General features: G+C 41.0%; 1 protein-coding gene across 2 annotated transcripts in view; it reads right to left on the bottom strand.

Annotated features, from left to right (window-relative positions):
- Nucleotides 1-12,450, bottom strand: part of LRRC8C (leucine rich repeat containing 8 VRAC subunit C) — a 98,739-nt gene extending 86,289 nt beyond the window's left edge. The window contains exon 1 of one of the 2 annotated variants that reach the window (XM_060202024.1): nt 12,397-12,450. The gene's annotated coding sequence lies outside the window, so the exon portion shown is untranslated. Of the gene's footprint in view, nt 1-11,853; nt 12,147-12,396 lie in introns of those variants that run through there. The other variant, XM_007524659.2, reaches the window with a different exon arrangement.
- Between the last annotated feature and the right edge of the window lie 2,789 nt (nt 12,451-15,239).

Raw genomic sequence — 15,239 nt, 5'->3', positions numbered from 1 at the left:
GTTTCTGGAACTTAACATGGTTTAAACACAAAATAGATTTGATTACATACTAGACAGCATCTTGGAAGCACCAAGTATTTGCTTTTTCTCATGTAATATGTAATGTAGCACTCACAAGTAAAAGGCATACTAGAAATAATTTTTAAAATTTTATTAGTGGTTCAACACTGATTTAAAAAAATTATGAGATAAAGGAGTATAATTCCACACCGTTCCCACCACCATAGTTCTGTGTGTTCATCCACTCCATTGGAAACTGCAGTAGTTCTCCCAAGGTCACTGATATGGGTTGACTATATACATATATATGCCCATTTTTTCTATGTCCCTGCCTCATTTTTAAAAAATAATTTATTTATTTATTTATTATTGGATAGAGACAGAGAGAAATTGAGAGGAGAGGGGGAGACAGTGAAGGAAAGAGACAGACACCTGCAGCCTTGCTTTACCACTCGTGAAGTTTTCCTACTGCAGGTGGAGACCAGGGGCTTGAACCTAGGTTCTTGCATACTGTAATGTGTACGCTTAGCCAGGTGCACCACCGCCTGGCTCCCTCCTGTCTCAATTTTTAATTGATTTTCTTCTAATTTCTTTATTAGGTCAACAGTAAGCTGTTCTTTTCACCTAAATCACAAAGAGAAAAAACTGTTGCGGTCTAGAGGTGGTGCACAGGATTAAGCTCACATAGTACAAAATGCAAGGACCCGCACCAAGATCAAGTTCAAGCTCCAGGCTCCCCACCTGCAGGACAGTCACTTCTCAAGCCATGTGAAACAGGTCTGCAGGCTTCTCTTTCTCCCTCTCTTCTTCCCCCCCTCTCCTTCTCTCTTTCTCTCCCTCTCTCCTTCCCTCCCCCTCTCAGTTTCTCTATGTCCTATACAATAAAAATGGGAAAAATGGCCTCCAAGAGCTAGCACTGAGCCCGTGATAACCCTGGAGGCAAAAAAAAAAAAGAGAGAGAGAGAGAGAAAACTGTCCTAAAAGTTATCTAATAATAAAATTATTAGATAACTTTTAGGATAATAAAGTCATATTTGCATTCATATACAAAAGCTAACTGAAACATCTGCTTCTAAGACTGTGTTTGTAAATTTTAAATGTCCATAGGTCAGAGTTTATTTAATGTGGCACTTAGTATTTTCAGTGTGTCTTTGTAGATTCTAATCATAAGGTCTGTAGAGAGACCACTTTCTTCCTATCTTTGTCTTTAATTTATTTCAGTCTCACTACACTGACTAACCTTCTGTATAATTTTAGGTGGAAATGTTGAGAATAAATATCTTTCTTAGTTCTTGATCTGAGGGAAACAGCATCCCAAACTTCACTATTAAGTATAAGGTTATCTACAGGTGCTTTTTTGAATGAAAGGCTTTTATGAGATTTATAGTTCTTGACAATATTCAACATAAATTAATGTCTAAAATGCTGTTTTTTTTTCTGAATCTCTTGGTAGAATCATAGGATATTTAATCTATTTAATATAGATTTAAATTATTTAATATAATATTTAATATTGTGAATTATAGTGATGAGTTTCTATTAAAGACTAGTTAATTAAGAGAAAGAGAGAGAGAAGGGAAGAAAGAAATGGAGTCAGAAAGGGAACCAGAGCATCACTCTGGCCTATGTTATGCTGGAAATTGACCTCAGGGCCTCAAGCCTACAAGTCTGGTGCCCTACCACCTTCCAGATCAAAGTGGTATTTTTTTTTCCCAATGTTAGATCAACTTTATATTCAGGGGTAAATCTCCTTCATATTAAGTTTTTCTTTCTGTGAAAGCTGCAGATAATTAATAAATTTTTGCCAGATTTTATAATTTGTGCTTTTTCAAATTGGGGGTTCTTTTATTATTATTTCATTGCAGTTGTCAAATGTACTAACAGATAGTAAACAATTATTTCTTTGCTATTCTTTTAAAGTCTATAGGGTCTATCATGATACCCTTTTTTCATTACTAATACTAGTAATCTAGGTTCTCGCTTTTCATTAAATATTTTATTGGTTAGAAACAGAGAAAAATGGAGAGGGAAGGAGTTGAGAGAAAAAGAGACAACTGCAGCACCATATCACTCCTTGCAAAGCTGCCCCCGTGCAGGTGAGGTCTGGGGGCTTGAACCCAATCCTTATGCATTATAACATATGTGCTCAACCAGGTGTGTCACCATTGGAACCTCTGGGTTCTCTCTCACTGGCCCAGTTCTTTATAGGTTTTGATATTTTGAAAGAACCAACTTGGCTTATTTTTCTATTGTCCATTTGCTTTTTATTTTATTCATTCTGCTCTTAATCAGTTGTTCCATGTCTTACAGAGGCTCTCAAGTCTATTATCTTCCGTTGAAGAATACTGATTTGACCTTAAAAAAATTCATTTATTTATCTTATGGGAAAGATCAGCACACTGCCAGAATTAGAGACAGAGTACTAGACATTTAAGTCCTGTGCTATAGCCAATGAAACACTTCCTCAGCCACCTAATTTTACTTTTAGCAGGCCTTGAAGTTGGTTATACTCAAACTCCAAATTCTGACCCCTGATATGGGCAATTACAACATCTGCTCAGGTTCTTAGTCTTCTATAGCTGTTATTTTCAGCAAGGCTCTTGGAATGTCATCTCCTGGAATATTTCTGGAGTCAGTCTCCCTGGAGAAAATTTATTTGTAGATTTTGAAGTCTCTTTTATATGACTATGTCTTTCAGGGTTTTCTCCTCATTTTCCAGCTACCATGAAAGATTACATTTTACCCTTTGACTTTTCAAATAAGCACCACTACAACATCTGATCTTAGATGGGCATTATTCACCCTAGAAAAGCACAAGTCAAATAACATCCAGTGAAGCTCACTTTATTCAAGAATCAACTTCCAGTTCCTACTTGTTTTGGGTTGCTCTTCAGTGCCTGGATATATATCCAGGTGTTTGTCCAACATCATATGGAAGTGAAATCTGTTGACCGTCCAACAGTTTATGTGGATTAATATATGCTGCTTTACATTATTACATCTGTTATAGTTAAGCATGCTAACACACACACAAATATCAAGACTTGCAACTATTATCTGTTCAAAGGTTAATTAATATAAGATATCTCACCAGTGATAGTTTTTTTCTGTATGGTATTTGGTAATGTCTTTTTCTCCCTCGTAGACTAAATGTGAATGTTACTTCAGTACACAGTAGGGTACCTGTTGTAAAAACTCTAGAAGTCAAAAGACTCCTAATTTAAATATATATATAATATATAAAAACATTTAAGTGTACATATTTTATGACCTTATTAAGAATAACAACTAGTCACACTATCACACTATCAAATTTTATTATAAAAAATACCAATGAAGGGGGTTGGGTGCACAGGGGGCTAAGCGCACGTGGTGCAAAGCACAAGGACAAGGGTAACGATCACAGTTCAAGCCCCTGACTCCCCATGTGCAGGGGGGATGCTGCACAGGCAGTGAAGCAGGTCTGCAGGTGTCTATCTTTCTCTCTCCCTCTATGCCTTTCCCTCCTCTCTCAACTTCTCTCTGTCCTACCCAACAACAACAGCAATGACAATGATAACGACAACAACAAGGGTAACAACAATGGCAACAAAATGGGAAAAATGGCCTCCAGGAGCCATGAATTTGTAGTCAGGCACCGAGCTCCAGCAATAATCTTGGAGGAAAAAAAAAAATACCAGTGAAGTGGATGGAAGATGGTACACAAAACTGTTACTATAAAATGTATCATCATGTATTTACCCACAATTTCCATAGTAGTTATGTTCCAGGTCTAGACATATATGAATAAACAAGACAGATGAACCATTATGTCCCTTTGGATGTTTTTGGTGCAGTTCCAAAAATCAAGGAGAAAAGATGTTGAAAAATAAAAATTTCTCGGGGCTTGATAGTAAAGGAATGGATGGGAAAAGAAAAAGGTGGTTAAAATAAAGGCTAAAGAAGATGAAGGTGAGATGTTCTGGAGGAAGGGAACATGTAGAGGCCAAACACTGAAAGAAGTTAATGTACAAAGAAGGCATGTCCTCTAGCTCCAAAAGCTCCTGAGAGTAGACACCAGCATCCCTGGTTTATGCTCCTAGAGGATCAGAACTCGAAAAAAAAAAAAAAGTAGGAGTGACTTCAGATTCCAGCCCTCCCTAAATATTTACTTGTTTATATAGAGACAGAGACAGAGAGAGACCACAGCATCTCAGCTTCCTTTAATGTAGTAGAGGCTGGTCTTGAACTTGGATTGCACACATGGTAAAGCAGTGCACAGTTCAAGTGTAAATATCTATTTGTTATGAACTGACATCCCTGATAAGGAACACAGTTTTTCACAATTATAAGTGGCGTAAATATTAATTATCTAGTAAAAACAATGCAATTGATACTCATGTACAATTAACTAAACACAAAAAAATGAGTGGACAGTAATGTAGGCTTCCCAGCAGCAAAGAATTAAAGTTGGGGAGTTGTGCAGTAGTGCTGCGGGTTAAGCGAGGTGGCACAAAGTGTATGGACCGGCATAAGGATCCCAGTTCAAGCCCCTGGCTCCCCACCTGCAGGGGAGTCGCTTCACAAGTGGTGAAGCAGGTCTGCAGGGGTCTGTCTTTCCTCCTCTCTGTCTTCCCCTCCTCTCTTGATTTCTTTCTGTGCTATCCAACAACAAGGGCATCAATAACAACAATAATAACTACAACAATAAAACAAGGGAAACAAAAAGGTAATAACTAAATAAATAAATAAAAAGAAAGAAAGAAAGAAACATTTAAAGTTGGGGGGTGGTATTGCATCTAAGAAGGGATTCTATATAGGGAAGGTTTGGGAAGAAAATCATGAATTTACTATTTTTCCAAGGTGAAATTGGGACAATTAGAAGTCTTATTTTTTTCATACATGTATTTTAGTTTAAGAGCCAGTATGCTTTTTCATACAGGCAAAACAAAACAAAACATGCAATCTAATTTCGGAGGAACTACCATTTAAGGCACCACATGCATACATAAAAACACACATGACTGTTCTTTGTGTGTTTCAATTCCATATGGCTCTTTTGTGATTTTCCAACATTACAGATGTGCTATACCACTGTTTTCAACAGGAGGAACAAATTTTGAAGGCAGGTGGTATCACACCTGGTAGAGTATACATTGTGTACCCAGGTTCAAGGCCTCAGTCCCTAACTGCAGGTGAGAAGTTTTATCAGTGGTAAACCAGTGCCACGGGTGTCTCTCTCATTTCTCTCCTTCTTTATTCCCCTCCCATATCCCTATTTCTCTGTCTCTATTAAAACTAGAAAAACCTTTCTTACATTAAAAAAAAGACAGTGGAAAGCCTCAAATAATGATTTATAGACTTCCAGAAGCCCACAGTACAAAAAAAGACATATAGTGTTCCTATAGCATTTACAATTTATTTTATTTTATTTTTATTTTATTTGCCTCCAGGGTTATTACTGGGGCTCGATGCCTGCACCATGAATCCACTGTTCCTGGAGGCTACTTTTTCCCCTTTCGTTGCCCTTGTTGCTTTAGCCTTCTTGCGGTTATTATTATCGTTGTTGATGTTGCTGTTGGATATGACAGAGAAAAATGGAGAGAGGAGGGGAAACAGGGGGAGAGAAAGACAGACACCCGCAGACCTGCTTCACCGCCCTGAAGCGACTCCCCTGCAGGTGGGGAGCTGGGGGCTCCAACCAGCATCATTATTCAGTCCCTGTGCTCAACCCGCTGCGCTACCACCCAGCCCCCTACAATTTATTTTTAAAAGATGCTGGAAGAGAAGATAATAATGAAAAAGGAAAGAGGCTGAGAAAGACTTCTCATGTTCTCTCTAGTATCCTACCAGAGAGACTAAAATCTAGAGTTTCTTGTTTAGCCCAACTGTTCTACCCTCCCAGTATTCCCCAGTATAGAAATACTTTTCATCATAATCCTTAGAAGGGCTCTTTAAAGAACATATAGTTCTCCTGACACCCTTGATTTAAAATACTTCCATCATCTGAACTAGTTTCAATAGCTTCCCTAAGCTTTAAAACATCTTCAAATCAATGCAAAATTGATTGTGTATCTTGCCAATTATCTCTTTTCTTTTCTGTACTGTATTCATTTTCCAACACTGTATTATCATTTTTCTACCAACTGCAATTCATAGCAGGGTGCAAAACAGTATATTTTTAAAAGAATAGGCATCCAACACCAGAAAACAACCCAAAATTCATCCCAAAACTTGGGACAAAATGTTATTCTTCCCACACAACTATTTTATACTTCTTTTGTTTTTGCTTGAGCCAAGTATTGTTCATGCATGATTTCTCTGCTCAAGTCACCTTCTCCTTCAGATAAATGATAAGAGAGAGAAGAGACATCACAGCGCTAGAGCTATTCCCCTAGTGCCATAGCACCATCTAAGCAGTGCCAGGGCTCGAATCTGGGCCACACATAGCAAGTCACACACCCTACCCAGTAAGTTCTCTCTATGGCCCCAGTGTCCTATCTTCTAAGTAGACAGTCTGGGTTCTCTTTTCTTTTGTCCATAAGTTATATTATCAAAGGACTTGGTTATTTTCTATCTTTTAATACATAGGAAAATGTCAAAAAACTCCTAACAAACTCTTTACTGAAAACAAAACTCAGAGTTTATCTTCATGCCATTCTGTGCCAGTAAACAACAGCATGCTAATATAGATGACCACACTACTTTCCCTTCTCCCTTGTCCATTCTGTCTCCCACAGTCCCTTCCCTATTTCTGTACTCTAAGAGGGACCAGTATCTAGTAGGTTTCAGACACACATTAGCTTTATAGTGTTTCAATTGCTTTATCTTTTCCTTTTCCCACCTCATATATTTGTGATGATATACTTTGTGTCTTTTTCCTGTATCAGTCTCCCATGAAAGTTACTTCTGGTTGCACAGACCACACTGTACTGCAATTAGTCTCATTTCCATCCAAAGGGATTTGTAATCCTCCTTGCTTATTATCTCAACCTTCTAAGGAACATACTGTTTTCTCTTAGGTAAATTCAATCCCCAATTAAAAAAAAAAAATCTAGAATATTATCCCACTCAAAGTGCCAAACTACTTAAAATACTGTTGATGCGCTCTATACATTTGTAACTTAATGAAGTTTGTATCAACATGGGAATAATGCATACATAAAGCACAGCTATCCTACATGATGTCTAATAGCCAAAGCCTTGCTTAAGAACTATGATCTTATAGTAAATGTAATACTAGTTACATTGATTGGGAAGGCTAGGATGAACAAATTGTTTAAAAGGAAGATTTCACTACAAATAATGGGACAGAGACAAACATTTTGGGTCTTTCCCTAACTCATAGAATATCTGACTCATCTTTCACTCAGGAAATAGAAACCATTTATGTTTTACAGTGATCGAAAAACATAAACAGAAAAACATTGCTGGTCTCAGAGCTTATTATCTTTCACAGACTATTTCCTGGGCAAGCAACTAATAGATAAATAAATAAATTTGTGAGTATGTGTTGTCTGAATATGGGAAGGTGTGAGATAGTATTAGCCTGGGCCTTTTAAGGAGATGAAGATTGTGCTTGTTCAAGGGTGAGGGTGATGCTTGGATTATCATGGTTCCTTGAGTTATGAGCAAGATTTAGTAATCAAGAGAGGCAGAAAACAGGGAAGCATACTTGCCACAACATACAAATTCCAATCCATTGAAATATGGCTAGTAAATTTCTTTAAAAAACATACAGAGTGGAAAAAAGGGAAAACTACATAGGGTGAGTAAATGTTTATTAGGCTAGGACTACAAAAATGGGTGTGATTAAAAAGTTAAAGATGTTAAAACTGGTTTAGGCATTCATACAGTTGTATGAAGAGTGAATCACAGATAGTCACTATATGCATGTAAAATACACATGAAGCAAATACAACTTTCCAGCAGTGTTAGTTTATAGAGGTGTTAATCTCTACCTTAAACTGAGCATCTACAAGGTGATGGGAAGTGCCTTTATTTGTATTAGTACATTTAATCTTCACAATGACCCAGTTGAGTAGACCTACTAACCCCATTACACAAGAGGAAAAGATGTTCCATAACATGAATTAATTTGCATTTCTACTGCACAACAAAGTCAGAGTTAAGCAGCTCTTATTATCATGAGATCATGCCCTTTACCATGCCAGACTAACATGATTTCTACTTTAAAAGAACTTAAATGGATTCAAGGATACCTTTGTAGTAGTGAATATTGCATTCAACTGGTTGCAATGAGCTTTTCAGTGACTCAGGACTGTAGATAGAGCCAGAACTCCTGGGACTAAATATGAAATCTTCGGAGCATGTTGCATTGCCTGAAACCATCATCATGTGGGTGACACTAGCTGATGGATAGGAATAAAATGTACATTTGGGTCAAAATTCTTAATCAGTCACTTAATTTAACAGTGACCAAGGCCCTGTGGAAAACTGACAATCCTAAATTCAAATATGAATTCTACTGTATAACCCAGGTCTGGTGACTTTTCTTTCTTTCTTTTTTTGCCTCCAGGGTTATTGCTGGGGCTCAGTGCCTGCACCACGAATCCACTGCTCCTGGAGGCCATTTTTTCCCTCTTGTTACCCTGGTTGTTTTTATCGTTGTTGTGGTTATTATTATCGTTGCTATTGATGTCGGCATTGTTGGATAGGACAGAGAGAAATGGAGAGAAGAGGGGAAGACAGAGAGGGAGAGAGAAAGATAGACACCTGCAGACCTGCTTCACCGCCTGTGAGGCGACTCCCCTGCAGATGGAAAGCCGGGGCTCGAACCAGGATCCTTATGCCAGTCCTTGCACTTTGCACCACGTGCGCTTAACGCGCTGAGCTACCGCCCCGAGCTACCGCCCCACCCCCAACTTTACTTTCTTGATCTTGGTTTCCTCACACAATTATGGCATACTAACACTGAGCAAATCTGAGTTTCTTCTTTCTTCTATAAAATATGTGTGGCACCATCCACCTTAAAGGTTTATTATAAGTTGCGTTGATAATGTACATAAAATATTTACAGCAAATAGAATATATTATGGTAATGCATCAAGTTAAATATTACTACAATCTAAGGTGTACCACACCGAATCGAAAGACTGGTGAGGCAGGGTTTAGGAGGGTGTGAAAAAGGTCTTTTGGTATTGATGTGTCCATATGCTAACAACCATACTGTAAACCCCAATAAAACAGAAAAAAAAAATACTACAGTGCTTGGCAAAATACGATTTAACTCCATTTTCTTTTCTTTCTTTCTTCTTTTTTTTTTTAACCAGAGCACTGCTCAGCCCTGGCTTATGGTGGTGCAGGAGATTGAACCTGGGACTTTGGAGCCTCAGGCATGAGAGTCTCTTTGCATAACCATTATGCTATCTACCCCTGCAAACTCCATTTTCTTTTAAACTTGGGTTCTATTATAATATTACTGCTAACTATAACTCAAAAAACTATAGACTATTAAAATCTAAAATAAAAAATTTGGTAAAAAAAATAGGCTTTTACCAATTTAACTTTAAGAGTTAAATTTAAATTTTAAATTAAAGAATTTATGTAAAAATATTGCTTAATACATTGTTTTTAAACCTAAACTTGTTAAAAGTAGAAAATGATTATTTTAAGAGCAACAAAAGGGATTAAATAAAAATAAAAATTTTAAAAAAGAAAATTTAAAAAATGATTATTTTCACTTACACCCCTTAACCTTGTTTTCATTACAAGCTTTTCCTTTTAAAGACACATTTCATTAAACAGAGTGCTTAGTCGACCAGAGAAATAAGGGGTTAGTGTAATTATAAAAGCCTTTTGTAATCTTATTGATAAGAAACTAAGGTTAAATATGCTTTGCTTTCTTTGATATAATTATCAGAATGGCGGATCTGGTCTGGGGCCACTCTATTATGTGACCTATGGAAAATGTCTATTCCTGCAAAGCTATTTCCTACCTTCCCCTGAAACTAAACCAGCAAACTGACCTCAAGACAGTAAGTTAATCATTTTAAAGAGAATAAGGGTCACACCTTTGATATTCCAACTTAAGTAATCACAAGAAATGAGAAAGATTTATCAGATACATCTAGTCTGTTACCTATCTATACCCACACATTGGTACATGCTTTGTAAATCTGAGCAAAGTTTGTGAAATCCACCTTGCACTTTAGGCTACATAAATCATTTAAAAATAAAGAGATGGGGAGTCAAGTGGTAGTGCAGCCGGTTAAGCGCAAGTGGCACAAAGCATAAGGATCCTGGTTTGATCCCCTGGCCCCAGCTCCCCACCTGCAGGGGAGTCGCTTCACAGGTGGTGAAGCAGGTCTGCAGGTGTCTATCTTTCTCTCCCCCTCTGTCTTCCCCTCCTCTCTCCATTTCTCTCTGTCCTATTCAACAACATCAATAACAACAGTAACGACAACAATTTTAAAATAATAATAAAGAGATGGCATAAAAGTATAAAGGTAACCTGCTCTGGTGATTTCGCAGTGCTATGCCAATCAAGAGAGTTACCATCACTTTCCTCTTGTCATCTACATAATATTTTAATGACTTGCCTGGGAAGACATCTCCTGTATGTTTTAAGAAGCTATCACACATCTGCCCCCCAAAAGTGGATGTTTCTTAGGTGTGCATTCAACCAGTTGTGCCACCGCCTGGCCCTTAAAAGTGGTTGTTCACTAAGGCTACATTTCTTACCTTACTGGGGACTTGTAAAAAGACTGTGACTTAAGTATGACTGTCATTTCCTTTACCCATTTCTCCCCAATAAAGCTGTATTTAATAAGATCATTCAAATCTCCTCTCTAGAGCTCAACTGCTGGAATGCCCACCCATTGATGTTGGTTCTTTTTTTTTTTGCTTGGAGAAGGATAGGGACTTGAATGCATTTCCTAGTAGTTTGGAGTGCTTATGGAATCGGAAACCTTGTTAAGTTTTGGTCTAACACTGAAATATCCGTCCCAGGATGTGGGCTCAGTAGTGTGGTGGACTTTCAAAGCCAGGTACCCAGCAAGGTTCTAAAGGACTTGGGATATCTGATGTGTGCATAGCGGCGGGAAGAGGTGGGGGAGGGCGAAGTAGAAGGAATCAGCCTCTGAAGAGCGCATTCTGGGATTCCTGGCAACTCCATCCCTCACCACCTCATTGTTGGGAACCAGCTGGAAATGGGATGACAGACAAGTCTGGGGTTTGGACTGAGGGAAGTGATTCTGGCCTCAACCGCTGGCCTAGACAGACACCTGGTTTCGGGGGTCCGCCTTATCCGGATAAACCCTCTGGCCCCTCTGGTCTAGCAGCTGAGCAGATATCCGTGCTCTCATTCCCTTCGGAGACCTCAAATTCCACTCCCTCCCCCAAAGTGCTAACTTCAGGGGGCTTCAAACAGACCGGGGGGAGGGGGTTGCCTAGAAGCGACAGGCCCCGGAGTCTGGTAGATTTATATATATATATATATATATATAACGATAGGGAAGAGCCACCATCGCCCAGGCCATGGCCCCTTTTTCTACTCGTCTCCCCCACCCCCACCTCAGCCCCCAAGTCCGCAGAAACTGCCGCTGCGACACTGCGCTTGGCGCCAGTCGGGGACCCCTCGCCGACTGCTGGGGCCATCGTGAGATGGGTGGGGTAGGAACTGGCGGGTTCTAGGTCCCTACTAACAGCGGCAGCTCCAGGGACCACACAGTGGGCAGGCGACCACGTTCTGCAGCCCAGGCTTCAGACGCAGGCAGCGCGCGAGCGGGGAGGGGCTCTCCCGGGCTCCAGCGCACCTAGCGGACCGAGCCCGAGCCGGAGCCCGAGCCCGAGCCCGAGCCCAGCCCGGCGAGCGGACGGTCCCGCTCCACCCCCGGCAGCCCCCGCCCTTACCTCTGGGCGCGAGGGAGCCCGCTGTGGAGGGCGCCGGGGAGCGGCGGGCTTGTCTGTCGGCTGGACTCAGCGGCCACCCGCGCCCGCGGGGCCGCTGCTCATGGCTCGTCGCGCCCGGAACACTACGGCCGCGGCCACGGCGGCGCCTTCCTCCCAGTCCTGTTCGCGGGCTCGGAGCCGGGACGCAGCTAACACCCCAGCCCCGCAGCCCTCCTCCCCTCCGCCTCCCCGGCAGCGGACAGAGCCGCCTCCAGCGCCGCCCCGCGTGCAGCCGGGCCAGCGGCAGCCAGCGCCGCCCAGCGCCCGGCCTCGGGGTCGCCGCCGCCGCGCCCGCCCGCCCGCCCGCCGTGCAGCCCCGCTGTGACGCAGGCCGCCCTGCCCGGGAACTTCCTCCCCAGCCGAGACCACCCTGCGCCCCGGCGGCGGGCGAGGCTTGGCGCCTGCGGTGGTCACTACCTTTAGCGAGGTACCTTTAGGAGGTGGCAAAAAACCCTCCCACAGCCCCCACGATGACCGAGCCACTCTGGCCGACGATTCGCCCACCTGGCGGCCTCTGCGGGAGGGAAACGGCGTAGTCCAGCACAGACCCTCCCTCCAGCCCCGCCAGCCCACCGGGCCAACAGTGCGCCCAAACCCCGGGCTCCGCGCCCTTTTTGCTCCGCTATGGCAGCTCCTCCCCAGAGTAAATTAGAAGGGAGCAACTAGCCTTAAAAATAATCCTTCGTCATGACTTTCATCTCTGAGGCACCAAAGGTCTCAGGTTCAATACACAACACCACACTATAAGAGAGCAGAGGAGTGCTTTGGTAAAAAAAAAAAAAAATTAAAATATAAATTAATTAATTATAAACTGTATATAATGAATATGTATATGTATATTCAGCACTTCTGGGAACTCCTGAAAAGTGTTGGGGTCATGAAGATGATTCCTCTTCTTTACGCCCTTACTCCTGCCCACCTCCATAATAGAAGAACTGCATAATACCTGCAGGGTGGATTGGGAATGGTGGGACATATTGAGGGAGATGGAGAAAGAGGCAAAACCCTATTTTCCTGGAACGTGAAGTCCATGAGACACTTGGCATCCGACAGCGAAGCTCCTCTGGCCAGAGCCCCATGTTCTAAGAAGTCTGAAATTGAACCCTCTGCCTATGATTTTGTTCTGTGCACAAAAGAGTTGAATGTGTTCATCAAACTACCTGTTTTGTATAGGGTATGGCAGAGGGGTTCTCCGTTGTTTATTAATCTGAGCCATATTTTTCTTTTCTTCACACTCTACCCAAATTCAGGTGAAAACAAGAGCTCTGCCTTCTTGAAAACTGTATTTTTTCTGTATGGGAAATATGTCCAGAAGAAAAATGTACAGACAAGATTATTAGTAATGTAGAGTCTTTTGCAATGCCTTATCAATAACATTCTAATAACATCAAAAATTGAACTAGTGATGCAGTCTTGCAGTCAAGAAAAGACAGGTGTATGTGACTAGGACATTGACAGACCTCTAAATAGTCTTTTGCTATTATTTGGGTTGTACTAATACAACAAATCTTGAAAAAACAAGCACTTTGTTTTACCCCATTTCTGTTTCTAGACCAAAAGGATTTTTTTTTACAACAGTTATTTTGTTGGGCTTTAACTGATTTCCTCTCCCTTCCCCCATTCCTTGCCTGACAAGCTACTATCCTTTTTCCAATTCCACTTGTTGTTGGGTGTCCTTCTCAGAAGGCAACCTTAGGGCCTCTTATGCCTTCATAAATAAATAATACTAGTTTTACTTAACCAAATCCAAAACAAAATTCTTAGGTTGGGCCTTCCTAGTAGACAAGTTTAAATTTCTCTGGGAGAATTCCTAGGGGAAAAGGGGCTTATTCTAGTAATTTGCTAAAGATACGTGTGAGTACCTTGTAAGTCACCAAGTTCTACCTGATGTAGGTCCAGTTATTAAGCACCTTCACCTGGATGTAAGTGCTCAATGAGACAAATTCTAAGAGCACAAATCTAGCAAGGCCTTATTCTGTAGTTGTTCTCTGAGTGCACCTGTTTTACTTTTATAGTTACACCCAGACATTAAGTCTATGTACACTCCCAACCCAGTATCAATGAACCACCAGGGTTTTATCTCTAGGGCTTGGCATCTGCACCAATCCCAATAACCATTTTTTTCCTTTATTTATTTATGCATTTATTCTTTCTCTTTCTTCCTATTTTTATTTTGTAGGGCAGAAAGACTAAAAGGGGGGAAAGATAGAACGATAGACACATGCAAATCTGTTTCACTGTTCATAAAGTGTCCCCCAGTAAGTGGGGAGCAGGAGCTCAAACCCACATTTTTGTTTTTTTTAACCATCCAAGCAGTTTTTACTAATTAATATTCATAAATACACACAGCAGCTTCATTAGATATTTCAATTTTCCTCTTCAGTTTGTGGAATATTAGGAGAGCCTTTTGCATGTCAAGGTACAGGAAGCACATATAAAGTGTGTGTTTAACCGTGTGTGTCACCACCAAGTGCCTAACCATACTACTTTGATTCAGACAAGGCAGGAATGCCTACTCTTACTGTGCAAATGCAGGAAAGTTTACTATATTTATTACTCTGAATGAGTAATAGACAATATTATACGATAGGATGCTGTAATAAATTTCCTTCTTCTTCTTCTCCTTCTCCTGCTTCTCTCCCTCCTCCTCCTCCTCCTCCTCATTCTTATTATTGCCATGGCTTTATCTCTCTAGACTGGTTTTTCAAACAGAAACAGAAATAGAGGGAGTCGGGAGTCAGGCAGTAAGTAGCGCAGCGGGTGGTGCAAAAGTGCAAGGACCAGTGTAAAGATCCGGGTTGGAGCCCCCAGCTCCCCACCTGCAAGGGAGTTGCTTCACAGGTGGCGAAGCAGTTCTGCAGGTGTTTTTCTCTCCCCCTCTCTGTCTTCCCCTCCTCTCTCCATTTCTCTCTGACCTATCTAACAATGACGACATCAGTAACAACAACAATAACTACAACAACAATGAAAAATAACAAGGGCAACAAAAGCGAAAATAAATAAATATAAAAAAATTAGAAAAAGAAGTAGAAATAGAGAAGTTGGATGGGCAGTGGTACAGAAAGTTGAATATTCAAGTTACCATGCACCTAGACCCAGGTTCAGGTCTCTGCTCTCTATGCACAGGGAGGAAGTTTCACAAGCGGGGAAGCAGGTCTATGGATGTTTCTATCTTCCCCTCTCCTCTGCATTTCTTTCTGTCTTATCAAATAAAAACTTAAAGAAAGTGAAAATTGATCACCTAGATCACCTATATTTGTAGTACTGCTTCACTACTTGTGAAACTTCCCCCTAGTGGGTAGGAACTGGGGACTTAAACCCTGGTCCTTTTACAAGGTAACCCACTG

This window comes from Erinaceus europaeus, chromosome 11 (genome assembly GCF_950295315.1).
Source record: "Erinaceus europaeus chromosome 11, mEriEur2.1, whole genome shotgun sequence".
NCBI classification, from domain to species: Eukaryota; Metazoa; Chordata; class Mammalia; order Eulipotyphla; family Erinaceidae; genus Erinaceus; species Erinaceus europaeus.
This window is presented reverse-complemented; position numbering and strand designations above follow the sequence as displayed.